The sequence below is a fragment of the Copadichromis virginalis genome, linkage group LG10, assembly GCF_057382275.1.
Source record: "Copadichromis virginalis isolate Kocher_CV1m ecotype Utaka linkage group LG10, C_Virginalis_male_GT1.1, whole genome shotgun sequence".
In the NCBI taxonomy this organism is placed as follows: Eukaryota; Metazoa; Chordata; class Actinopteri; order Cichliformes; family Cichlidae; genus Copadichromis; species Copadichromis virginalis.
Window position 1 is genome coordinate 26,658,386 of NC_140627.1, and position 22,263 is coordinate 26,680,648.

The 22,263-nt window shown below is 42.9% G+C and overlaps 25 non-coding genes across 25 annotated transcripts; all 25 read left to right on the plus strand.

Moving 5' to 3' along the window:
- Nucleotides 1-1,127: 1,127 nt before the first annotated feature.
- Nucleotides 1,128-1,216, plus strand: trnay-gua (transfer RNA tyrosine (anticodon GUA)). The gene is given in 2 exon segments: nt 1,128-1,164; nt 1,181-1,216. It is a non-coding gene; the product is annotated as a tRNA-Tyr (tRNA).
- A 784-nt stretch (nt 1,217-2,000) lies between these two features.
- On the plus strand, nt 2,001-2,089 carry trnay-gua (transfer RNA tyrosine (anticodon GUA)). Its single transcript is given in 2 exon segments — nt 2,001-2,037; nt 2,054-2,089. It is a non-coding gene; the product is annotated as a tRNA-Tyr (tRNA).
- A 784-nt stretch (nt 2,090-2,873) lies between these two features.
- Nucleotides 2,874-2,962, plus strand: trnay-gua (transfer RNA tyrosine (anticodon GUA)). The gene is given in 2 exon segments: nt 2,874-2,910; nt 2,927-2,962. It is a non-coding gene; the product is annotated as a tRNA-Tyr (tRNA).
- Nucleotides 2,963-3,746: 784 nt separating this feature from the next.
- On the plus strand, nt 3,747-3,835 carry trnay-gua (transfer RNA tyrosine (anticodon GUA)). Its single transcript is given in 2 exon segments — nt 3,747-3,783; nt 3,800-3,835. It is a non-coding gene; the product is annotated as a tRNA-Tyr (tRNA).
- Nucleotides 3,836-4,619: 784 nt separating this feature from the next.
- Nucleotides 4,620-4,708, plus strand: trnay-gua (transfer RNA tyrosine (anticodon GUA)). Its single transcript is given in 2 exon segments — nt 4,620-4,656; nt 4,673-4,708. It is a non-coding gene; the product is annotated as a tRNA-Tyr (tRNA).
- A 784-nt stretch (nt 4,709-5,492) lies between these two features.
- Nucleotides 5,493-5,581, plus strand: trnay-gua (transfer RNA tyrosine (anticodon GUA)). The gene is given in 2 exon segments: nt 5,493-5,529; nt 5,546-5,581. It is a non-coding gene; the product is annotated as a tRNA-Tyr (tRNA).
- A 784-nt stretch (nt 5,582-6,365) lies between these two features.
- On the plus strand, nt 6,366-6,454 carry trnay-gua (transfer RNA tyrosine (anticodon GUA)). The gene is given in 2 exon segments: nt 6,366-6,402; nt 6,419-6,454. It is a non-coding gene; the product is annotated as a tRNA-Tyr (tRNA).
- Nucleotides 6,455-7,238: 784 nt separating this feature from the next.
- On the plus strand, nt 7,239-7,327 carry trnay-gua (transfer RNA tyrosine (anticodon GUA)). The gene is given in 2 exon segments: nt 7,239-7,275; nt 7,292-7,327. It is a non-coding gene; the product is annotated as a tRNA-Tyr (tRNA).
- Nucleotides 7,328-8,111: 784 nt separating this feature from the next.
- On the plus strand, nt 8,112-8,200 carry trnay-gua (transfer RNA tyrosine (anticodon GUA)). The gene is given in 2 exon segments: nt 8,112-8,148; nt 8,165-8,200. It is a non-coding gene; the product is annotated as a tRNA-Tyr (tRNA).
- A 784-nt stretch (nt 8,201-8,984) lies between these two features.
- Nucleotides 8,985-9,073, plus strand: trnay-gua (transfer RNA tyrosine (anticodon GUA)). The gene is given in 2 exon segments: nt 8,985-9,021; nt 9,038-9,073. It is a non-coding gene; the product is annotated as a tRNA-Tyr (tRNA).
- Nucleotides 9,074-9,857: 784 nt separating this feature from the next.
- On the plus strand, nt 9,858-9,946 carry trnay-gua (transfer RNA tyrosine (anticodon GUA)). The gene is given in 2 exon segments: nt 9,858-9,894; nt 9,911-9,946. It is a non-coding gene; the product is annotated as a tRNA-Tyr (tRNA).
- Nucleotides 9,947-10,730: 784 nt separating this feature from the next.
- trnay-gua (transfer RNA tyrosine (anticodon GUA)) lies at nt 10,731-10,819 on the plus strand. The gene is given in 2 exon segments: nt 10,731-10,767; nt 10,784-10,819. It is a non-coding gene; the product is annotated as a tRNA-Tyr (tRNA).
- Nucleotides 10,820-11,603: 784 nt separating this feature from the next.
- On the plus strand, nt 11,604-11,692 carry trnay-gua (transfer RNA tyrosine (anticodon GUA)). Its single transcript is given in 2 exon segments — nt 11,604-11,640; nt 11,657-11,692. It is a non-coding gene; the product is annotated as a tRNA-Tyr (tRNA).
- A 784-nt stretch (nt 11,693-12,476) lies between these two features.
- On the plus strand, nt 12,477-12,565 carry trnay-gua (transfer RNA tyrosine (anticodon GUA)). Its single transcript is given in 2 exon segments — nt 12,477-12,513; nt 12,530-12,565. It is a non-coding gene; the product is annotated as a tRNA-Tyr (tRNA).
- Nucleotides 12,566-13,349: 784 nt separating this feature from the next.
- trnay-gua (transfer RNA tyrosine (anticodon GUA)) lies at nt 13,350-13,438 on the plus strand. Its single transcript is given in 2 exon segments — nt 13,350-13,386; nt 13,403-13,438. It is a non-coding gene; the product is annotated as a tRNA-Tyr (tRNA).
- A 784-nt stretch (nt 13,439-14,222) lies between these two features.
- On the plus strand, nt 14,223-14,311 carry trnay-gua (transfer RNA tyrosine (anticodon GUA)). Its single transcript is given in 2 exon segments — nt 14,223-14,259; nt 14,276-14,311. It is a non-coding gene; the product is annotated as a tRNA-Tyr (tRNA).
- Nucleotides 14,312-15,095: 784 nt separating this feature from the next.
- trnay-gua (transfer RNA tyrosine (anticodon GUA)) lies at nt 15,096-15,184 on the plus strand. The gene is given in 2 exon segments: nt 15,096-15,132; nt 15,149-15,184. It is a non-coding gene; the product is annotated as a tRNA-Tyr (tRNA).
- Nucleotides 15,185-15,968: 784 nt separating this feature from the next.
- trnay-gua (transfer RNA tyrosine (anticodon GUA)) lies at nt 15,969-16,057 on the plus strand. The gene is given in 2 exon segments: nt 15,969-16,005; nt 16,022-16,057. It is a non-coding gene; the product is annotated as a tRNA-Tyr (tRNA).
- A 784-nt stretch (nt 16,058-16,841) lies between these two features.
- Nucleotides 16,842-16,930, plus strand: trnay-gua (transfer RNA tyrosine (anticodon GUA)). The gene is given in 2 exon segments: nt 16,842-16,878; nt 16,895-16,930. It is a non-coding gene; the product is annotated as a tRNA-Tyr (tRNA).
- A 784-nt stretch (nt 16,931-17,714) lies between these two features.
- Nucleotides 17,715-17,803, plus strand: trnay-gua (transfer RNA tyrosine (anticodon GUA)). Its single transcript is given in 2 exon segments — nt 17,715-17,751; nt 17,768-17,803. It is a non-coding gene; the product is annotated as a tRNA-Tyr (tRNA).
- A 784-nt stretch (nt 17,804-18,587) lies between these two features.
- trnay-gua (transfer RNA tyrosine (anticodon GUA)) lies at nt 18,588-18,676 on the plus strand. Its single transcript is given in 2 exon segments — nt 18,588-18,624; nt 18,641-18,676. It is a non-coding gene; the product is annotated as a tRNA-Tyr (tRNA).
- Nucleotides 18,677-19,460: 784 nt separating this feature from the next.
- trnay-gua (transfer RNA tyrosine (anticodon GUA)) lies at nt 19,461-19,549 on the plus strand. Its single transcript is given in 2 exon segments — nt 19,461-19,497; nt 19,514-19,549. It is a non-coding gene; the product is annotated as a tRNA-Tyr (tRNA).
- Nucleotides 19,550-20,333: 784 nt separating this feature from the next.
- trnay-gua (transfer RNA tyrosine (anticodon GUA)) lies at nt 20,334-20,422 on the plus strand. Its single transcript is given in 2 exon segments — nt 20,334-20,370; nt 20,387-20,422. It is a non-coding gene; the product is annotated as a tRNA-Tyr (tRNA).
- A 784-nt stretch (nt 20,423-21,206) lies between these two features.
- On the plus strand, nt 21,207-21,295 carry trnay-gua (transfer RNA tyrosine (anticodon GUA)). The gene is given in 2 exon segments: nt 21,207-21,243; nt 21,260-21,295. It is a non-coding gene; the product is annotated as a tRNA-Tyr (tRNA).
- Nucleotides 21,296-22,079: 784 nt separating this feature from the next.
- On the plus strand, nt 22,080-22,168 carry trnay-gua (transfer RNA tyrosine (anticodon GUA)). Its single transcript is given in 2 exon segments — nt 22,080-22,116; nt 22,133-22,168. It is a non-coding gene; the product is annotated as a tRNA-Tyr (tRNA).
- Nucleotides 22,169-22,263: the final 95 nt, after the last annotated feature.

The following is a 22,263-nucleotide window of genomic DNA, read 5'->3' on the forward strand; positions in this document are numbered from 1 at the left end:
TTGCTTTGGCTTTCTGTTTATCAGAAACATGAGAGCAAAGAGGGCTGCAGCTCTACCGTGCTGTGGATTCTTGCTAAGAGACTTAATCACACTCAAAAGTCTCCCAGAATTAAATAGTTGCCCCAAAGTACACTATTATTAACCTTTACCTACATGACCGGTTGCAGCAGATAGCCCCCCTCCTTCAGCCTTCCTGTTAAAAGGATGTTTTTCCTTCCCACTGTTGCCAAACTGCTTTCTCATGTGGGGTCATATGATTGTTAGATTCTCTACCTATTGTATGATCTGCTGTACAATATAAAACGCCTTCACGCGACTGTTGTTGTGATTTGGGGCTATTTGAATAAAGTTGAATTAAATTCACCTTGGAAATATCAAAACAGCTTCCTAACAAAACTTAATTGCAATGGCGTGTAATACCATTTCATAGTATAGCTGTACTCCTTTGAGTGATCAGTTGGAAAAGCAAAGACTTCTCTGTGTGTTGGAAGAAGACATGTTTCCTCCCACTTTACTCTAGTTTTCAGTCAGAAAGTAGGGCCAAGTCCTTAGGTCAAAAAAGACTGATCTACATTAAAGGTCGCTGACATTAAACTCCCACCGTCCTACAATCAAGTATACATTTGAGGGACACTGTAGGTGTATGGGAAATATCAAAACAGCTTCCTGTACTCCCTTTGACTTGATAAGGTGAAGGGTTCTAAGTCAGTAGCTATAGGTGCCCATGCAGTGTAACACACAGCGAACATAAGACATGTTCCAGACAGGTTAGGACAATTTTCAGAGAAAAAGTTGGGTGCAATCCCATGGTCCAACAGCGTTGGATCTACCAACAGTAAGGTAAGTGACATTCAAAAAAACACAGTCCTATGCTCTAGTATCAATTTCTCAAAATTGCTCCCTGTACTCCCCTGCGTCTGAACGCAGCCCAAGAGTTGGAAAAAGGAAGGATACTCATGTTGATGTGAAATATGTTCAGTGCCTCAGGCATGAAGGAACATGTAGAGTCAGACAGATACAGTTTTGTTATGTTCAAGTCCTTGCAACATGGAATTCTTGCAAAACACAGACTCTGTTAGGTCCCATGTATCCGATGGTCCAACAAACCAGACACTGCACATGTGAGCCCTTCGATAGCTCAGTTGGTAGAGCGGAGGACTGTAGGTGTATGGGAACAGGAATCCTTAGGTCGCTGGTTCAACTCCGGCTCGGAGGAGATTTTACAATACCTTCTGTCTGTTCTGATTGAACGCAGCTAAAAACGAAAAAATTGATTGCAATGGCGTGTAATACCATTTCATAGTATAGCTGTACTCCTTTGAGTGATCAGTTGGAAAAGCAAAGACTTCTCTGTGTGTTGGAAGAAGACATGTTTCCTCCCACTTTACTCTAGTTTTCGGTCAGAAAGTAGGGCCAAGTCCTTAGGTCAAAAAAGACTGATCTACATTAAAGGTCACTGACATTAAACTCCCACCGTCCTACAATCAAGTATACATTTGAGGGACACTGTAGGTGTATGGGAAATATCAAAACAGCTTCCTGTACTCCCTTTGACTTGATAAGGTGAAGGGTTCTAAGTCAGTAGCTATAGGTGCCCATGCAGTGTAACACACAGCGAACATAAGACATGTTCCAGACAGGTTAGGACAATTTTCAGAGAAAAAGTTGGGTGCAATCCCATGGTCCAACAGCGTTGGATCTACCAACAGTAAGGTAAGTGACATTCAAAAAAACACAGTCCTATGCTCTAGTATCAATTTCTCAAAATTGCTCCCTGTACTCCCCTGCGTCTGAACGCAGCCCAAGAGTTGGAAAAAGGAAGGATACTCATGTTGATGTGAAATATGTTCAGTGCCTCAGGCATGAAGGAACATGTAGAGTCAGACAGATACAGTTTTGTTATGTTCAAGTCCTTGCAACATGGAATTCTTGCAAAACACAGACTCTGTTAGGTCCCATGTATCCGATGGTCCAACAAACCAGACACTGCACATGTGATCCCTTCGATAGCTCAGTTGGTAGAGCGGAGGACTGTAGGTGTATGGGAACAGGAATCCTTAGGTCGCTGGTTCAACTCCGGCTCGGAGGAGATTTTACAATACCTTCTGTCTGTTCTGATTGAACGCAGCTAAAAACGAAAAAATTGATTGCAATGGCGTGTAATACCATTTCATAGTATAGCTGTACTCCTTTGAGTGATCAGTTGGAAAAGCAAAGACTTCTCTGTGTGTTGGAAGAAGACATGTTTCCTCCCACTTTACTCTAGTTTTCAGTCAGAAAGTAGGGCCAAGTCCTTAGGTCAAAAAAGACTGATCTACATTAAAGGTCGCTGACATTAAACTCCCACCGTCCTACAATCAAGTATACATTTGAGGGACACTGTAGGTGTATGGGAAATATCAAAACAGCTTCCTGTACTCCCTTTGACTTGATAAGGTGAAGGGTTCTAAGTCAGTAGCTATAGGTGCCCATGCAGTGTAACACACAGCGAACATAAGACATGTTCCAGACAGGTTAGGACAATTTTCAGAGAAAAAGTTGGGTGCAATCCCATGGTCCAACAGCGTTGGATCTACCAACAGTAAGGTAAGTGACATTCAAAAAAACACAGTCCTATGCTCTAGTATCAATTTCTCAAAATTGCTCCCTGTACTCCCCTGCGTCTGAACGCAGCCCAAGAGTTGGAAAAAGGAAGGATACTCATGTTGATGTGAAATATGTTCAGTGCCTCAGGCATGAAGGAACATGTAGAGTCAGACAGATACAGTTTTGTTATGTTCAAGTCCTTGCAACATGGAATTCTTGCAAAACACAGACTCTGTTAGGTCCCATGTATCCGATGGTCCAACAAACCAGACACTGCACATGTGATCCCTTCGATAGCTCAGTTGGTAGAGCGGAGGACTGTAGGTGTATGGGAACAGGAATCCTTAGGTCGCTGGTTCAACTCCGGCTCGGAGGAGATTTTACAATACCTTCTGTCTGTTCTGATTGAACGCAGCTAAAAACGAAAAAATTGATTGCAATGGCGTGTAATACCATTTCATAGTATAGCTGTACTCCTTTGAGTGATCAGTTGGAAAAGCAAAGACTTCTCTGTGTGTTGGAAGAAGACATGTTTCCTCCCACTTTACTCTAGTTTTCAGTCAGAAAGTAGGGCCAAGTACTTAGGTCAAAAAAGACTGATCTACATTAAAGGTCGCTGACATTAAACTCCCACCGTCCTACAATCAAGTATACATTTGAGGGACACTGTAGGTGTATGGGAAATATCAAAACAGCTTCCTGTACTCCCTTTGACTTGATAAGGTGAAGGGTTCTAAGTCAGTAGCTATAGGTGCCCATGCAGTGTAACACACAGCGAATATAAGACATGTTCCAGACAGGTTAGGACAATTTTCAGAGAAAAAGTTGGGTGCAATCCCATGGTCCAACAGCGTTGGATCTACCAACAGTAAGGTAAGTGACATTCAAAAAAACACAGTCCTATGATCTAGTATCAATTTCTCAAAATTGCTCCCTGTACTCCCCTGCGTCTGAACGCAGCCCAAGAGTTGGAAAAAGGAAGGATACTCATGTTGATGTGAAATATGTTCAGTGCCTCAGGCATGAAGGAACATGTAGAGTCAGACAGATACAGTTTTGTTATGTTCAAGTCCTTGCAACATGGAATTCTTGCAAAACACAGACTCTGTTAGGTCCCATGTATCCGATGGTCCAACAAACCAGACACTGCACATGTGACCCCTTCAATAGCTCAGTTGGTAGAGCGGAGGACTGTAGGTGTATGGGAACAGGAATCCTTAGGTCGCTGGTTCAACTCCGGCTCGGAGGAGATTTTACAATACCTTCTGTCTGTTCTGATTGAACGCAGCTAAAAACGAAAAAATTGATTGCAATGGCGTGTAATACCATTTCATAGTATAGCTGTACTCCTTTGAGTGATCAGTTGGAAAAGCAAAGACTTCTCTGTGTGTTGGAAGAAGACATGTTTCCTCCCACTTTACTCTAGTTTTCGGTCAGAAAGTAGGGCCAAGTCCTTAGGTCAAAAAAGACTGATCTACATTAAAGGTCGCTGACATTAAACTCCCACCGTCCTACAATCAAGTATACATTTGAGGGACACTGTAGGTGTATGGGAAATATCAAAACAGCTTCCTGTACTCCCTTTGACTTGATAAGGTGAAGGGTTCTAAGTCAGTAGCTATAGGTGCCCATGCAGTGTAACACACAGCGAACATAAGACATGTTCCAGACAGGTTAGGACAATTTTCAGAGAAAAAGTTGGGTGCAATCCCATGGTCCAACAGCGTTGGATCTACCAACAGTAAGGTAAGTGACATTCAAAAAAACACAGTCCTATGCTCTAGTATCAATTTCTCAAAATTGCTCCCTGTACTCCCCTGCGTCTGAACGCAGCCCAAGAGTTGGAAAAAGGAAGGATACTCATGTTGATGTGAAATATGTTCAGTGCCTCAGGCATGAAGGATCATGTAGAGTCAGACAGATACAGTTTTGTTATGTTCAAGTCCTTGCAACATGGAATTCTTGCAAAACACAGACTCTGTTAGGTCCCATGTATCCGATGGTCCAACAAACCAGACACTGCACATGTGAGCCCTTCGATAGCTCAGTTGGTAGCGCGGAGGACTGTAGGTGTATGGGAACAGGAATCCTTAGGTCGCTGGTTCAACTCCGGCTCGGAGGAGATTTTACAATACCTTCTGTCTGTTCTGATTGAACGCAGCTAAAAACGAAAAAATTGATTGCAATGGCGTGTAATACCATTTCATAGTATAGCTGTACTCCTTTGAGTGATCAGTTGGAAAAGCAAAGACTTCTCTGTGTGTTGGAAGAAGACATGTTTCCTCCCACTTTACTCTAGTTTTCAGTCAGAAAGTAGGGCCAAGTCCTTAGGTCAAAAAAGACTGATCTACATTAAAGGTCGCTGACATTAAACTCCCACCGTCCTACAATCAAGTATACATTTGAGGGACACTGTAGGTGTATGGGAAATATCAAAACAGCTTCCTGTACTCCCTTTGACTTGATAAGGTGAAGGGTTCTAAGTCAGTAGCTATAGGTGCCCATGCAGTGTAACACACAGCGAACATAAGACATGTTCCAGACAGGTTAGGACAATTTTCAGAGAAAAAGTTGGGTGCAATCCCATGGTCCAACAGCGTTGGATCTACCAACAGTAAGGTAAGTGACATTCAAGAAAACACAGTCCTATGCTCTAGTATCAATTTCTCAAAATTGCTCCCTGTACTCCCCTGCGTCTGAACGCAGCCCAAGAGTTGGAAAAAGGAAGGATACTCATGTTGATGTGAAATATGTTCAGTGCCTCAGGCATGAAGGAACATGTAGAGTCAGACAGATACAGTTTTGTTATGTTCAAGTCCTTGCAACATGGAATTCTTGCAAAACACAGACTCTGTTAGGTCCCATGTATCCGATGGTCCAACAAACCAGACACTGCACATGTGAGCCCTTCGATAGCTCAGTTGGTAGAGCGGAGGACTGTAGGTGTATGGGAACAGGAATCCTTAGGTCGCTGGTTCAACTCCGGCTCGGAGGAGATTTTACAATACCTTCTGTCTGTTCTGATTGAACGCAGCTAAAAACGAAAAAATTGATTGCAATGGTGTGTAATACCATTTCATAGTATAGCTGTACTCCTTTGAGTGATCAGTTGGAAAAGCAAAGACTTCTCTGTGTGTTGGAAGAAGACATGTTTCCTCCCACTTTACTCTAGTTTTCAGTCAGAAAGTAGGGCCAAGTCCTTAGGTCAAAAAAGACTGATCTACATTAAAGGTCGCTGACATTAAACTCCCACCGTCCTACAATCAAGTATACATTTGAGGGACACTGTAGGTGTATGGGAAATATCAAAACAGCTTCCTGTACTCCCTTTGACTTGATAAGGTGAAGGGTTCTAAGTCAGTAGCTATAGGTGCCCATGCAGTGTAACACACAGCGAACATAAGACATGTTCCAGACAGGTTAGGACAATTTTCAGAGAAAAAGTTGGGTGCAATCCCATGGTCCAACAGCGTTGGATCTACCAACAGTAAGGTAAGTGACATTCAAAAAAACACAGTCCTATGCTCTAGTATCAATTTCTCAAAATTGCTCCCTGTACTCCCCTGCGTCTGAACGCAGCCCAAGAGTTGGAAAAAGGAAGGATACTCATGTTGATGTGAAATATGTTCAGTGCCTCAGGCATGAAGGAACATGTAGAGTCAGACAGATACAGTTTTGTTATGTTCAAGTCCTTGCAACATGGAATTCTTGCAAAACACAGACTCTGTTAGGTCCCATGTATCCGATGGTCCAACAAACCAGACACTGCACATGTGATCCCTTCGATAGCTCAGTTGGTAGAGCGGAGGACTGTAGGTGTATGGGAACAGGAATCCTTAGGTCGCTGGTTCAACTCCGGCTCGGAGGAGATTTTACAATACCTTCTGTCTGTTCTGATTGAACGCAGCTAAAAACGAAAAAATTGATTGCAATGGCGTGTAATACCATTTCATAGTATAGCTGTACTCCTTTGAGTGATCAGTTGGAAAAGCAAAGACTTCTCTGTGTGTTGGAAGAAGACATGTTTCCTCCCACTTTACTCTAGTTTTCAGTCAGAAAGTAGGGCCAAGTCCTTAGGTCAAAAAAGACTGATCTACATTAAAGGTCGCTGACATTAAACTCCCACCGTCCTACAATCAAGTATACATTTGAGGGACACTGTAGGTGTATGGGAAATATCAAAACAGCTTCCTGTACTCCCTTTGACTTGATAAGGTGAAGGGTTCTAAGTCAGTAGCTATAGGTGCCCATGCAGTGTAACACACAGCGAACATAAGACATGTTCCAGACAGGTTAGGACAATTTTCAGAGAAAAAGTTGGGTGCAATCCCATGGTCCAACAGCGTTGGATCTACCAACAGTAAGGTAAGTGACATTCAAAAAAACACAGTCCTATGCTCTAGTATCAATTTCTCAAAATTGCTCCCTGTACTCCCCTGCGTCTGAACGCAGCCCAAGAGTTGGAAAAAGGAAGGATACTCATGTTGATGTGAAATATGTTCAGTGCCTCAGGCATGAAGGAACATGTAGAGTCAGACAGATACAGTTTTGTTATGTTCAAGTCCTTGCAACATGGAATTCTTGCAAAACACAGACTCTGTTAGGTCCCATGTATCCGATGGTCCAACAAACCAGACACTGCACATGTGATCCCTTCGATAGCTCAGTTGGTAGAGCGGAGGACTGTAGGTGTATGGGAACAGGAATCCTTAGGTCGCTGGTTCAACTCCGGCTCGGAGGAGATTTTACAATACCTTCTGTCTGTTCTGATTGAACGCAGCTAAAAACGAAAAAATTGATTGCAATGGCGTGTAATACCATTTCATAGTATAGCTGTACTCCTTTGAGTGATCAGTTGGAAAAGCAAAGACTTCTCTGTGTGTTGGAAGAAGACATGTTTCCTCCCACTTTACTCTAGTTTTCAGTCAGAAAGTAGGGCCAAGTCCTTAGGTCAAAAAAGACTGATCTACATTAAAGGTCGCTGACATTAAACTCCCACCGTCCTACAATCAAGTATACATTTGAGGGACACTGTAGGTGTATGGGAAATATCAAAACAGCTTCCTGTACTCCCTTTGACTTGATAAGGTGAAGGGTTCTAAGTCAGTAGCTATAGGTGCCCATGCAGTGTAACACACAGCGAACATAAGACATGTTCCAGACAGGTTAGGACAATTTTCAGAGAAAAAGTTGGGTGCAATCCCATGGTCCAACAGCGTTGGATCTACCAACAGTAAGGTAAGTGACATTCAAAAAAACACAGTCCTATGCTCTAGTATCAATTTCTCAAAATTGCTCCCTGTACTCCCCTGCGTCTGAACGCAGCCCAAGAGTTGGAAAAAGGAAGGATACTCATGTTGATGTGAAATATGTTCAGTGCCTCAGGCATGAAGGAACATGTAGAGTCAGACAGATACAGTTTTGTTATGTTCAAGTCCTTGCAACATGGAATTCTTGCAAAACACAGACTCTGTTAGGTCCCATGTATCCGATGGTCCAACAAACCAGACACTGCACATGTGATCCCTTCGATAGCTCAGTTGGTAGAGCGGAGGACTGTAGGTGTATGGGAACAGGAATCCTTAGGTCGCTGGTTCAACTCCGGCTCGGAGGAGATTTTACAATACCTTCTGTCTGTTCTGATTGAACGCAGCTAAAAACGAAAAAATTGATTGCAATGGCGTGTAATACCATTTCATAGTATAGCTGTACTCCTTTGAGTGATCAGTTGGAAAAGCAAAGACTTCTCTGTGTGTTGGAAGAAGACATGTTTCCTCCCACTTTACTCTAGTTTTCAGTCAGAAAGTAGGGCCAAGTCCTTAGGTCAAAAAAGACTGATCTACATTAAAGGTCGCTGACATTAAACTCCCACCGTCCTACAATCAAGTATACATTTGAGGGACACTGTAGGTGTATGGGAAATATCAAAACAGCTTCCTGTACTCCCTTTGACTTGATAAGGTGAAGGGTTCTAAGTCAGTAGCTATAGGTGCCCATGCAGTGTAACACACAGCGAACATAAGACATGTTCCAGACAGGTTAGGACAATTTTCAGAGAAAAAGTTGGGTGCAATCCCATGGTCCAACAGCGTTGGATCTACCAACAGTAAGGTAAGTGACATTCAAAAAAACACAGTCCTATGCTCTAGTATCAATTTCTCAAAATTGCTCCCTGTACTCCCCTGCGTCTGAACGCAGCCCAAGAGTTGGAAAAAGGAAGGATACTCATGTTGATGTGAAATATGTTCAGTGCCTCAGGCATGAAGGAACATGTAGAGTCAGACAGATACAGTTTTGTTATGTTCAAGTCCTTGCAACATGGAATTCTTGCAAAACACAGACTCTGTTAGGTCCCATGTATCCGATGGTCCAACAAACCAGACACTGCACATGTGATCCCTTCGATAGCTCAGTTGGTAGAGCGGAGGACTGTAGGTGTATGGGAACAGGAATCCTTAGGTCGCTGGTTCAACTCCGGCTCGGAGGAGATTTTACAATACCTTCTGTCTGTTCTGATTGAACGCAGTTAAAAACGAAAAAATTGATTGCAATGGCGTGTAATACCATTTCATAGTATAGCTGTACTCCTTTGAGTGATCAGTTGGAAAAGCAAAGACTTCTCTGTGTGTTGGAAGAAGACATGTTTCCTCCCACTTTACTCTAGTTTTCGGTCAGAAAGTAGGGCCAAGTCCTTAGGTCAAAAAAGACTGATCTACATTAAAGGTCGCTGACATTAAACTCCCACCGTCCTATAATCAAGTATACATTTGAGGGACACTGTAGGTGTATGGGAAATATCAAAACAGCTTCCTGTACTCCCTTTGACTTGATAAGGTGAAGGGTTCTAAGTCAGTAGCTATAGGTGCCCATGCAGTGTAACACACAGCGAACATAAGACATGTTCCAGACAGGTTAGGACAATTTTCAGAGAAAAAGTTGGGTGCAATCCCATGGTCCAACAGCGTTGGATCTACCAACAGTAAGGTAAGTGACATTCAAAAAAACACAGTCCTATGCTCTAGTATCAATTTCTCAAAATTGCTCCCTGTACTCCCCTGCGTCTGAACGCAGCCCAAGAGTTGGAAAAAGGAAGGATACTCATGTTGATGTGAAATATGTTCAGTGCCTCAGGCATGAAGGAACATGTAGAGTCAGACAGATACAGTTTTGTTATGTTCAAGTCCTTGCAACATGGAATTCTTGCAAAACACAGACTCTGTTAGGTCCCATGTATCCGATGGTCCAACAAACCAGACACTGCACATGTGATGCCTTCGATAGCTCAGTTGGTAGAGCGGAGGACTGTAGGTGTATGGGAACAGGAATCCTTAGGTCGCTGGTTCAACTCCGGCTCGGAGGAGATTTTACAATACCTTCTGTCTGTTCTGATTGAACGCAGCTAAAAACGAAAAAATTGATTGCAATGGCGTTTAATACCATTTCATAGTATAGCTGTACTCCTTTGAGTGATCAGTTGGAAAAGCAAAGACTTCTCTGTGTGTTGGAAGAAGACATGTTTCCTCCCACTTTACTCTAGTTTTCAGTCAGAAAGTAGGGCCAAGTCCTTAGGTTAAAAAAGACTGATCTACATTAAAGGTCGCTGACATTAAACTCCCACCGTCCTACAATCAAGTATACATTTGAGGGACACTGTAGGTGTATGGGAAATATCAAAACAGCTTCCTGTACTCCCTTTGACTTGATAAGGTGAAGGGTTCTAAGTCAGTAGCTATAGGTGCCCATGCAGTGTAACACACAGCGAACATAAGACATGTTCCAGACAGGTTAGGACAATTTTCAGAGAAAAAGTTGGGTGCAATCCCATGGTCCAACAGCGTTGGATCTACCAACAGTAAGGTAAGTGACATTCAAAAAAACACAGTCCTATGCTCTAGTATCAATTTCTCAAAATTGCTCCCTGTACTCCCCTGCGTCTGAACGCAGCCCAAGAGTTGGAAAAAGGAAGGATACTCATGTTGATGTGAAATATGTTCAGTGCCTCAGGCATGAAGGAACATGTAGAGTCAGACAGATACAGTTTTGTTATGTTCAAGTCCTTGCAACATGGAATTCTTGCAAAACACAGACTCTGTTAGGTCCCATGTATCCGATGGTCCAACAAACCAGACACTGCACATGTGATCCCTTCGATAGCTCAGTTGGTAGAGCGGAGGACTGTAGGTGTATGGGAACAGGAATCCTTAGGTCGCTGGTTCAACTCCGGCTCGGAGGAGATTTTACAATACCTTCTGTCTGTTCTGATTGAACGCAGCTAAAAACGAAAAAATTGATTGCAATGGCGTGTAATACCATTTCATAGTATAGCTGTACTCCTTTGAGTGATCAGTTGGAAAAGCAAAGACTTCTCTGTGTGTTGGAAGAAGACATGTTTCCTCCCACTTTACTCTAGTTTTCAGTCAGAAAGTAGGGCCAAGTCCTTAGGTCAAAAAAGACTGATCTACATTAAAGGTCGCTGACATTAAACTCCCACCGTCCTACAATCAAGTATACATTTGAGGGACACTGTAGGTGTATGGGAAATATCAAAACAGCTTCCTGTACTCCCTTTGACTTGATAAGGTGAAGGGTTCTAAGTCAGTAGCTATAGGTGCCCATGCAGTGTAACACACAGCGAACATAAGACATGTTCCAGACAGGTTAGGACAATTTTCAGAGAAAAAGTTGGGTGCAATCCCATGGTCCAACAGCGTTGGATCTACCAACAGTAAGGTAAGTGACATTCAAAAAAACACAGTCCTATGCTCTAGTATCAATTTCTCAAAATTGCTCCCTGTACTCCCCTGCGTCTGAACGCAGCCCAAGAGTTGGAAAAAGGAAGGATACTCATGTTGATGTGAAATATGTTCAGTGCCTCAGGCATGAAGGAACATGTAGAGTCAGACAGATACAGTTTTGTTATGTTCAAGTCCTTGCAACATGGAATTCTTGCAAAACACAGACTCTGTTAGGTCCCATGTATCCGATGGTCCAACAAACCAGACACTGCACATGTGATCCCTTCGATAGCTCAGTTGGTAGAGCGGAGGACTGTAGGTGTATGGGAACAGGAATCCTTAGGTCGCTGGTTCAACTCCGGCTCGGAGGAGATTTTACAATACCTTCTGTCTGTTCTGATTGAACGCAGCTAAAAACGAAAAAATTGATTGCAATGGCGTGTAATACCATTTCATAGTATAGCTGTACTCCTTTGAGTGATCAGTTGGAAAAGCAAAGACTTCTCTGTGTGTTGGAAGAAGACATGTTTCCTCCCACTTTACTTTAGTTTTCAGTCAGAAAGTAGGGCCAAGTCCTTAGGTCAAAAAAGACTGATCTACATTAAAGGTCGCTGACATTAAACTCCCACCGTCCTACAATCAAGTATACATTTGAGGGACACTGTAGGTGTATGGGAAATATCAAAACATCTTCCTGTACTCCCTTTGACTTGATAAGGTGAAGGGTTCTAAGTCAGTAGCTATAGGTGCCCATGCAGTGTAACACACAGCGAACATAAGACATGTTCCAGACAGGTTAGGACAATTTTCAGAGAAAAAGTTGGGTGCAATCCCATGGTCCAACAGCGTTGGATCTACCAACAGTAAGGTAAGTGACATTCAAAAAAACACAGTCCTATGCTCTAGTATCAATTTCTCAAAATTGCTCCCTGTACTCCCCTGCGTCTGAACGCAGCCCAAGAGTTGGAAAAAGGAAGGATACTCATGTTGATGTGAAATATGTTCAGTGCCTCAGGCATGAAGGAACATGTAGAGTCAGACAGATACAGTTTTGTTATGTTCAAGTCCTTGCAACATGGAATTCTTGCAAAACACAGACTCTGTTAGGTCCCATGTATCCGATGGTCCAACAAACCAGACACTGCACATGTGACCCCTTCGATAGCTCAGTTGGTAGAGCGGAGGACTGTAGGTGTATGGGAACAGGAATCCTTAGGTCGCTGGTTCAACTCCGGCTCGGAGGAGATTTTACAATACCTTCTGTCTGTTCTGATTGAACGCAGCTAAAAACGAAAAAATTGATTGCAATGGCGTGTAATACCATTTCATAGTATAGCTGTACTCCTTTGAGTGATCAGTTGGAAAAGCAAAGACTTCTCTGTGTGTTGGAAGAAGACATGTTTCCTCCCACTTTACTCTAGTTTTCAGTCAGAAAGTAGGGCCAAGTCCTTAGGTTAAAAAAGACTGATCTACATTAAAGGTCGCTGACATTAAACTCCCACCGTCCTACAATCAAGTATACATTTGAGGGACACTGTAGGTGTATGGGAAATATCAAAACAGCTTCCTGTACTCCCTTTGACTTGATAAGGTGAAGGGTTCTAAGTCAGTAGCTATAGGTGCCCATGCAGTGTAACACACAGCGAACATAAGACATGTTCCAGACAGGTTAGGACAATTTTCAGAGAAAAAGTTGGGTGCAATCCCATGGTCCAACAGCGTTGGATCTACCAACAGTAAGGTAAGTGACATTCAAAAAAACACAGTCCTATGCTCTAGTATCAATTTCTCAAGATTGCTCCCTGTACTCCCCTGCGTCTGAACGCAGCCCAAGAGTTGGAAAAAGGAAGGATACTCATGTTGATGTGAAATATGTTCAGTGCCTCAGGCATGAAGGAACATGTAGAGTCAGACAGATACAGTTTTGTTATGTTCAAGTCCTTGCAACATGGAATTCTTGCAAAACACAGACTCTGTTAGGTCCCATGTATCCGATGGTCCAACAAACCAGACACTGCACATGTGATCCCTTCGATAGCTCAGTTGGTAGAGCGGAGGACTGTAGGTGTATGGGAACAGGAATCCCTAGGTCGCTGGTTCAACTCCGGCTCGGAGGAGATTTTACAATACCTTCTGTCTGTTCTGCTTGAACGCAGCTAAAAACGAAAAAATTGATTGCAATGGCGTGTAATACCATTTCATAGTATAGCTGTACTCCTTTGAGTGATCAGTTGGAAAAGCAAAGACTTCTCTGTGTGTTGGAAGAAGACATGTTTCCTCCCACTTTACTCTAGTTTTCAGTCAGAAAGTAGGGCCAAGTCCTTAGGTCAAAAAAGACTGATCTACATTAAAGGTCGCTGACATTAAACTCCCACCGTCCTACAATCAAGTATACATTTGAGGGACACTGTAGGTGTATGGGAAATATCAAAACAGCTTCCTGTACTCCCTTTGACTTGATAAGGTGAAGGGTTCTAAGTCAGTAGCTATAGGTGCCCATGCAGTGTAACACACAGCGAACATAAGACATGTTCCAGACAGGTTAGGACAATTTTCAGAGAAAAAGTTGGGTGCAATCCCATGGTCCAACAGCGTTGGATCTACCAACAGTAAGGTAAGTGACATTCAAAAAAACACAGTCCTATGCTCTAGTATCAATTTCTCAAAATTGCTCCCTGTACTCCCCTGCGTCTGAACGCAGCCCAAGAGTTGGAAAAAGGAAGGATACTCATGTTGATGTGAAATATGTTCAGTGCCTCAGGCATGAAGGAACATGTAGAGTCAGACAGATACAGTTTTGTTATGTTCAAGTCCTTGCAACATGGAATTCTTGCAAAACACAGACTCTGTTAGGTCCCATGTATCCGATGGTCCAACAAACCAGACACTGCACATGTGATCCCTTCGATAGCTCAGTTGGTAGAGCGGAGGACTGTAGGTGTATGGGAACAGGAATCCTTAGGTCGCTGGTTCAACTCCGGCTCGGAGGAGATTTTACAATACCTTCTGTCTGTTCTGATTGAACGCAGCTAAAAACGAAAAAATTGATTGCAATGGCGTGTAATACCATTTCATAGTATAGCTGTACTCCTTTGAGTGATCAGTTGGAAAAGCAAAGACTTCTCTGTGTGTTGGAAGAAGACATGTTTCCTCCCACTTTACTCTAGTTTTCAGTCAGAAAGTAGGGCCAAGTCCTTAGGTCAAAAAAGACTGATCTACATTAAAGGTCGCTGACATTAAACTCCCACCGTCCTACAATCAAGTATACATTTGAGGGACACTGTAGGTGTATGGGAAATATCAAAACAGCTTCCTGTACTCCCTTTGACTTGATAAGGTGAAGGGTTCTAAGTCAGTAGCTATAGGTGCCCATGCAGTGTAACACACAGCGAACATAAGACATGTTCCAGACAGGTTAGGACAATTTTCAGAGAAAAAGTTGGGTGCAATCCCATGGTCCAACAGCGTTGGATCTACCAACAGTAAGGTAAGTGACATTCAAAAAAACACAGTCCTATGCTCTAGTATCAATTTCTCAAAATTGCTCCCTGTACTCCCCTGCGTCTGAACGCAGCCCAAGAGTTGGAAAAAGGAAGGATACTCATGTTGATGTGAAATATGTTCAGTGCCTCAGGCATGAAGGAACATGTAGAGTCAGACAGATACAGTTTTGTTATGTTCAAGTCCTTGCAACATGGAATTCTTGCAAAACACAGACTCTGTTAGGTCCCATGTATCCGATGGTCCAACAAACCAGACACTGCACATGTGACCCCATCGATAGCTCAGTTGGTAGAGCGGAGGACTGTAGGTGTATGGGAACAGGAATCCTTAGGTCGCTGGTTCAACTCCGGCTCGGAGGAGATTTTACAATACCTTCTGTCTGTTCTGCTTGAACGCAGCTAAAAACGAAAAAATTGATTGCAATGGCGTGTAATACCATTTCATAGTATAGCTGTACTCCTTTGAGTGATCAGTTGGAAAAGCAAAGACTTCTCTGTGTGTTGGAAGAAGACATGTTTCCTCCCACTTTACTCTAGTTTTCAGTCAGAAAGTAGGGCCAAGTCCTTAGGTCAAAAAAGACTGATCTACATTAAAGGTCGCTGACATTAAACTCCCACCGTCCTACAATCAAGTATACATTTGAGGGACACTGTAGGTGTATGGGAAATATCAAAACAGCTTCCTGTACTCCCTTTGACTTGATAAGGTGAAGGGTTCTAAGTCAGTAGCTATAGGTGCCCATGCAGTGTAACACACAGCGAACATAAGACATGTTCCAGACAGGTTAGGACAATTTTCAGAGAAAAAGTTGGGTGCAATCCCATGGTCCAACAGCGTTGGATCTACCAACAGTAAGGTAAGTGACATTCAAAAAAACACAGTCCTATGCTCTAGTATCAATTTCTCAAAATTGCTCCCTGTACTCCCCTGCGTCTGAACGCAGCCCAAGAGTTGGAAAAAGGAAGGATACTCATGTTGATGTGAAATATGTTCAGTGCCTCAGGCATGAAGGAACATGTAGAGTCAGACAGATACAGTTTTGTTATGTTCAAGTCCTTGCAACATGGAATTCTTGCAAAACACAGACTCTGTTAGGTCCCATGTATCCGATGGTCCAACAAACCAGACACTGCACATGTGATCCCTTCGATAGCTCAGTTGGTAGAGCGGAGGACTGTAGGTGTATGGGAACAGGAATCCTTAGGTCGCTGGTTCAACTCCGGCTCGGAGGAGATTTTACAATACCTTCTGTCTGTTCTGATTGAACGCAGCTAAAAACGAAAAAATTGATTGCAATGGCGTGTAATACCATTTCATAGTATAGCTGTACTCCTTTGAGTGATCAGTTGGAAAAGCAAAGACTTCTCTGTGTGTTGGAAGAAGACATGTTTCCTCCCACTTTACTCTAGTTTTCAGTCAGAAAGTAGGGCCAAGTACTTAGGTCAAAAAAGACTGATCTACATTAAAGGTCGCTGACATTAAACTCCCACCGTCCTACAATCAAGTATACATTTGAGGGACACTGTAGGTGTATGGGAAATATCAAAACAGCTTCCTGTACTCCCTTTGACTTGATAAGGTGAAGGGTTCTAAGTCAGTAGCTATAGGTGCCCATGCAGTGTAACACACAGCGAATATAAGACATGTTCCAGACAGGTTAGGACAATTTTCAGAGAAAAAGTTGGGTGCAATCCCATGGTCCAACAGCGTTGGATCTACCAACAGTAAGGTAAGTGACATTCAAAAAAACACAGTCCTATGCTCTAGTATCAATTTCTCAAAATTGCTCCCTGTACTCCCCTGCGTCTGAACGCAGCCCAAGAGTTGGAAAAAGGAAGGATACTCATGTTGATGTGAAATATGTTCAGTGCCTCAGGCATGAAGGAACATGTAGAGTCAGACAGATACAGTTTTGTTATGTTCAAGTCCTTGCAACATGGAATTCTTGCAAAACACAGACTCTGTTAGGTCCCATGTATCCGATGGTCCAACAAACCAGACACTGCACATGTGACCCCTTCGATAGCTCAGTTGGTAGAGCGGAGGACTGTAGGTGTATGGGAACAGGAATCCTTAGGTCGCTGGTTCAACTCCTGCTCGGAGGAGATTTTACAATACCTTCTGTCTGTTCTGATTGAACGCAGCTAAAAACGAAAAAATTGATTGCAATGGCGTGTAATACCATTTCATAGTATAGCTGTACTCCTTTGAGTGATCAGTTGGAAAAGCAAAGACTTCTCTGTGTGTTGGAAGAAGACATGTTTCCTCCCACTTTACTCTAGTTTTCAGTCAGAAAGTAGGGCCAAGTCCTTAGGTCAAAAAAGTCTGATCTACATTAAAGGTCGCTGACATTAAACTCCCACCGTCCTACAATCAAGTATACATTTGAGGGACACTGTAGGTGTATGGGAAATATCAAAACAGCTTCCTGTACTCCCTTTGACTTGATAAGGTGAAGGGTTCTAAGTCAGTAGCTATAGGTGCCCATGCAGTGTAACACACAGCGAACATAAGACATGTTCCAGACAGGTTAGGACAATTTTCAGAGAAAAAGTTGGGTGCAATCCCATGGTCCAACAGCGTTGGATCTACCAACAGTAAGGTAAGTGACATTCAAAAAAACACAGTCCTATGCTCTAGTATCAATTTCTCAAAATTGCTCCCTGTACTCCCCTGCGTCTGAACGCAGCCCAAGAGTTGGAAAAAGGAAGGATACTCATGTTGATGTGAAATATGTTCAGTGCCTCAGGCATGAAGGAACATGTAGAGTCAGACAGATACAGTTTTGTTATGTTCAAGTCCTTGCAACATGGAATTCTTGCAAAACACAGACTCTGTTAGGTCCCATGTATCCGATGGTCCAACAAACCAGACACTGCACATGTGATCCCTTCGATAGCTCAGTTGGTAGAGCGGAGGACTGTAGGTGTATGGGAACAGGAATCCTTAGGTCGCTGGTTCAACTCCGGCTCGGAGGAGATTTTACAATACCTTCTGTCTGTTCTGATTGAACGCAGCTAAAAACGAAAAAATTGATTGCAATGGCATGTAATACCATTTCATAGTATAGCTGTACTCCTTTGAGTGATCAGTTGGAAAAGCAAAGACTTCTCTGTGTGTTGGAAGAAGACATGTTTCCTCCCACTTTACTCTAGTTTTCAGTCAGAAAGTAGGGCCAAGTCCTTAGGTTAAAAAAGACTGATCTACATTAAAGGTCGCTGACATTAAACTCCCACCGTCCTACAATCAAGTATACATTTGAGGGACACTGTAGGTGTATGGGAAATATCAAAACAGCTTCCTGTACTCCCTTTGACTTGATAAGGTGAAGGGTTCTAAGTCAGTAGCTATAGGTGCCCATGCAGTGTAACACACAGCGAACATAAGACATGTTCCAGACAGGTTAGGACAATTTTCAGAGAAAAAGTTGGGTGCAATCCCATGGTCCAACAGCGTTGGATCTACCAACAGTAAGGTAAGTGACATTCAAAAAAACACAGTCCTATGCTCTAGTATCAATTTCTCAAGATTGCTCCCTGTACTCCCCTGCGTCTGAACGCAGCCCAAGAGTTGGAAAAAGGAAGGATACTCATGTTGATGTGAAATATGTTCAGTGCCTCAGGCATGAAGGAACATGTAGAGTCAGACAGATACAGTTTTGTTATGTTCAAGTCCTTGCAACATGGAATTCTTGCAAAACACAGACTCTGTTAGGTCCCATGTATCCGATGGTCCAACAAACCAGACACTGCACATGTGATCCCTTCGATAGCTCAGTTGGTAGAGCGGAGGACTGTAGGTGTATGGGAACAGGAATCCCTAGGTCGCTGGTTCAACTCCGGCTCGGAGGAGATTTTACAATACCTTCTGTCTGTTCTGCTTGAACGCAGCTAAAAACGAAAAAATTGATTGCAATGGCGTGTAATACCATTTCATAGTATAGCTGTACTCCTTTGAGTGATCAGTTGGAAAAGCAAAGACTTCTCTGTGTGTTGGAAGAAGACATGTTTCCTCCCACTTTACTCTAGTTTTCAGTCAGAAAGTAGGGCCAAGTCCTTAGGTCAAAAAAGACTGATCTACATTAAAGGTCGCTGACATTAAACTCCCACCGTCCTACAATCAAGTATACATTTGAGGGACACTGTAGGTGTATGGGAAATATCAAAACAGCTTCCTGTACTCCCTTTGACTTGATAAGGTGAAGGGTTCTAAGTCAGTAGCTATAGGTGCCCATGCAGTGTAACACACAGCGAACATAAGACATGTTCCAGACAGGTTAGGACAATTTTCAGAGAAAAAGTTGGGTGCAATCCCATGGTCCAACAGCGTTGGATCTACCAACAGTAAGGTAAGTGACATTCAAAAAAACACAGTCCTATGCTCTAGTATCAATTTCTCAAAATTGCTCCCTGTACTCCCCTGCGTCTGAACGCAGCCCAAGAGTTGGAAAAAGGAAGGATACTCATGTTGATGTGAAATATGTTCAGTGCCTCAGGCATGAAGGAACATGTAGAGTCAGACAGATACAGTTTTGTTATGTTCAAGTCCTTGCAACATGGAATTCTTGCAAAACACAGACTCTGTTAGGTCCCATGTATCCGATGGTCCAACAAACCAGACACTGCACATGTGACCCCATCGATAGCTCAGTTGGTAGAGCGGAGGACTGTAGGTGTATGGGAACAGGAATCCTTAGGTCGCTGGTTCAACTCCGGCTCGGAGGAGATTTTACAATACCTTCTGTCTGTTCTGCTTGAACGCAGCTAAAAACGAAAAAATTGATTGCAATGGCGTGTAATACCATTTCATAGTATAGCTGTACTCCTTTGAGTGATCAGTTGGAAAAGCAAAGACTTCTCTGTGTGTTGGAAGAAGACATGTTTCCTCCCACTTTACTCTAGTTTTCAGTCAGAAAGTAGGGCCAAGTCCTTAGGTCAAAAAAGACTGATCTACATTAAAGGTCGCTGACATTAAACTCCCACCGTCCTACAATCAAGTATACATTTGAGGGACACTGTAGGTGTATGGGAAATATCAAAACAGCTTCCTGTACTCCCTTTGACTTGATAAGGTGAAGGGTTCTAAGTCAGTAGCTATAGGTGCCCATGCAGTGTAACACACAGCGAACATAAGACATGTTCCAGACAGGTTAGGACAATTTTCAGAGAAAAAGTTGGGTGCAATCCCATGGTCCAACAGCGTTGGATCTACCAACAGTAAGGTAAGTGACATTCAAAAAAACACAGTCCTATGCTCTAGTATCAATTTCTCAAAATTGCTCCCTGTACTCCCCTGCGTCTGAACGCAGCCCAAGAGTTGGAAAAAGGAAGGATACTCATGTTGATGTGAAATATGTTCAGTGCCTCAGGCATGAAGGAACATGTAGAGTCAGACAGATACAGTTTTGTTATGTTCAAGTCCTTGCAACATGGAATTCTTGCAAAACACAGACTCTGTTAGGTCCCATGTATCCGATGGTCCAACAAACCAGACACTGCACATGTGATCCCTTCGATAGCTCAGTTGGTAGAGCGGAGGACTGTAGGTGTATGGGAACAGGAATCCTTAGGTCGCTGGTTCAACTCCGGCTCGGAGGAGATTTTACAATACCTTCTGTCTGTTCTGATTGAACACAGCTAAAAACGAAAAAATTGATTGCAATGGCGTGTAATACCATTTCATAGTATAGCTGTACTCCTTTGAGTGATCAGTTGGAAAAGCAAAGACTTCTCTGTGTGTTGGAAGAAGACATGTTTCCTCCCACTTTACTCTAGTTTTCAGTCAGAAAGTAGGGCCAAGTCCTTAGGTCAAAAAAGACTGATCTACATTAAAGGTCGCTGACATTAAACTCCCACCGTCCTACAATCAAGTATACATTTGAGGGACACTGTAGGTGTATGGGAAATATCAAAACAGCTTCCTGTACTCCCTTTGACTTGATAAGGTGAAGGGTTCTAAGTCAGTAGCTATAGGTGCCCATGCAGTGTAACACACAGCGAACATAAGACATGTTCCAGACAGGTTAGGACAATTTTCAGAGAAAAAGTTGGGTGCAATCCCATGGTCCAACAGCGTTGGATCTACCAACAGTAAGGTAAGTGACATTCAAAAAAACACAGTCCTATGCTCTAGTATCAATTTCTCAAAATTGCTCCCTGTACTCCCCTGCGTCTGAACGCAGCCCAAGAGTTGGAAAAAGGAAGGATACTCATGTTGATGTGAAATATGTTCAGTGCCTCAGGCATGAAGGAACATGTAGAGTCAGACAGATACAGTTTTGTTATGTTCAAGTCCTTGCAACATGGAATTCTTGCAAAACACAGACTCTGTTAGGTCCCATGTATCCGATGGTCCAACAAACCAGACACTGCACATGTGACCCCTTCGATAGCTCAGTTGGTAGAGCGGAGGACTGTAGGTGTATGGGAACAGGAATCCTTAGGTCGCTGGTTCAACTCTGGCTCGGAGGAGATTTTACAATACCTTCTGTCTGTTCTGATTGAACGCAGCTAAAAACGAAAAAATTGATTGCAATGGCGTGTAATACCATTTCATAGTATAGCTGTACTCCTTTGAGTGATCAGTTGGAAAAGCAAAGACTTCTCTGTGTGTTGGAAGAAGACATGTTTCCTCCCACTTTACTCTAGTTTTCAGTCAGAAAGTAGGGCCAAGTACTTAGGTCAAAAAAGACTGATCTACATTAAAGGTCGCTGACATTAAACTCCCACCGTCCTACAATCAAGTATACATTTGAGGGACACTGTAGGTGTATGGGAAATATCAAAACAGCTTCCTGTACTCCCTTTGACTTGATAAGGTGAAGGGTTCTAAGTCAGTAGCTATAGGTGCCCATGCAGTGTAACACACAGCGAATATAAGACATGTTCCAGACAGGTTAGGACAATTTTCAGAGAAAAAGTTGGGTGCAATCCCATGGTCCAACAGCGTTGGATCTACCAACAGTAAGGTAAGTGACATTCAAAAAAACACAGTCCTATGCTCTAGTATCAATTTCTCAAAATTGCTCCCTGTACTCCCCTGCGTCTGAACGCAGCCCAAGAGTTGGAAAAAGGAAGGATACTCATGTTGATGTGAAATATGTTCAGTGCCTCAGGCATGAAGGAACATGTAGAGTCAGACAGATACAGTTTTGTTATGTTCAAGTCCTTGCAACATGGAATTCTTGCAAAACACAGACTCTGTTAGGTCCCATGTATCCGATGGTCCAACAAACCAGACACTGCACATGTGACCCCTTCGATAGCTCAGTTGGTAGAGCGGAGGACTGTAGGTGTATGGGAACAGGAATCCTTAGGTCGCTGGTTCAACTCCGGCTCGGAGGAGATTTTACAATACCTTCTGTCTGTTCTGATTGAACGCAGCTAAAAACGAAAAAATTGATTGCAATGGCGTGTAATACCATTTCATAGTATAGCTG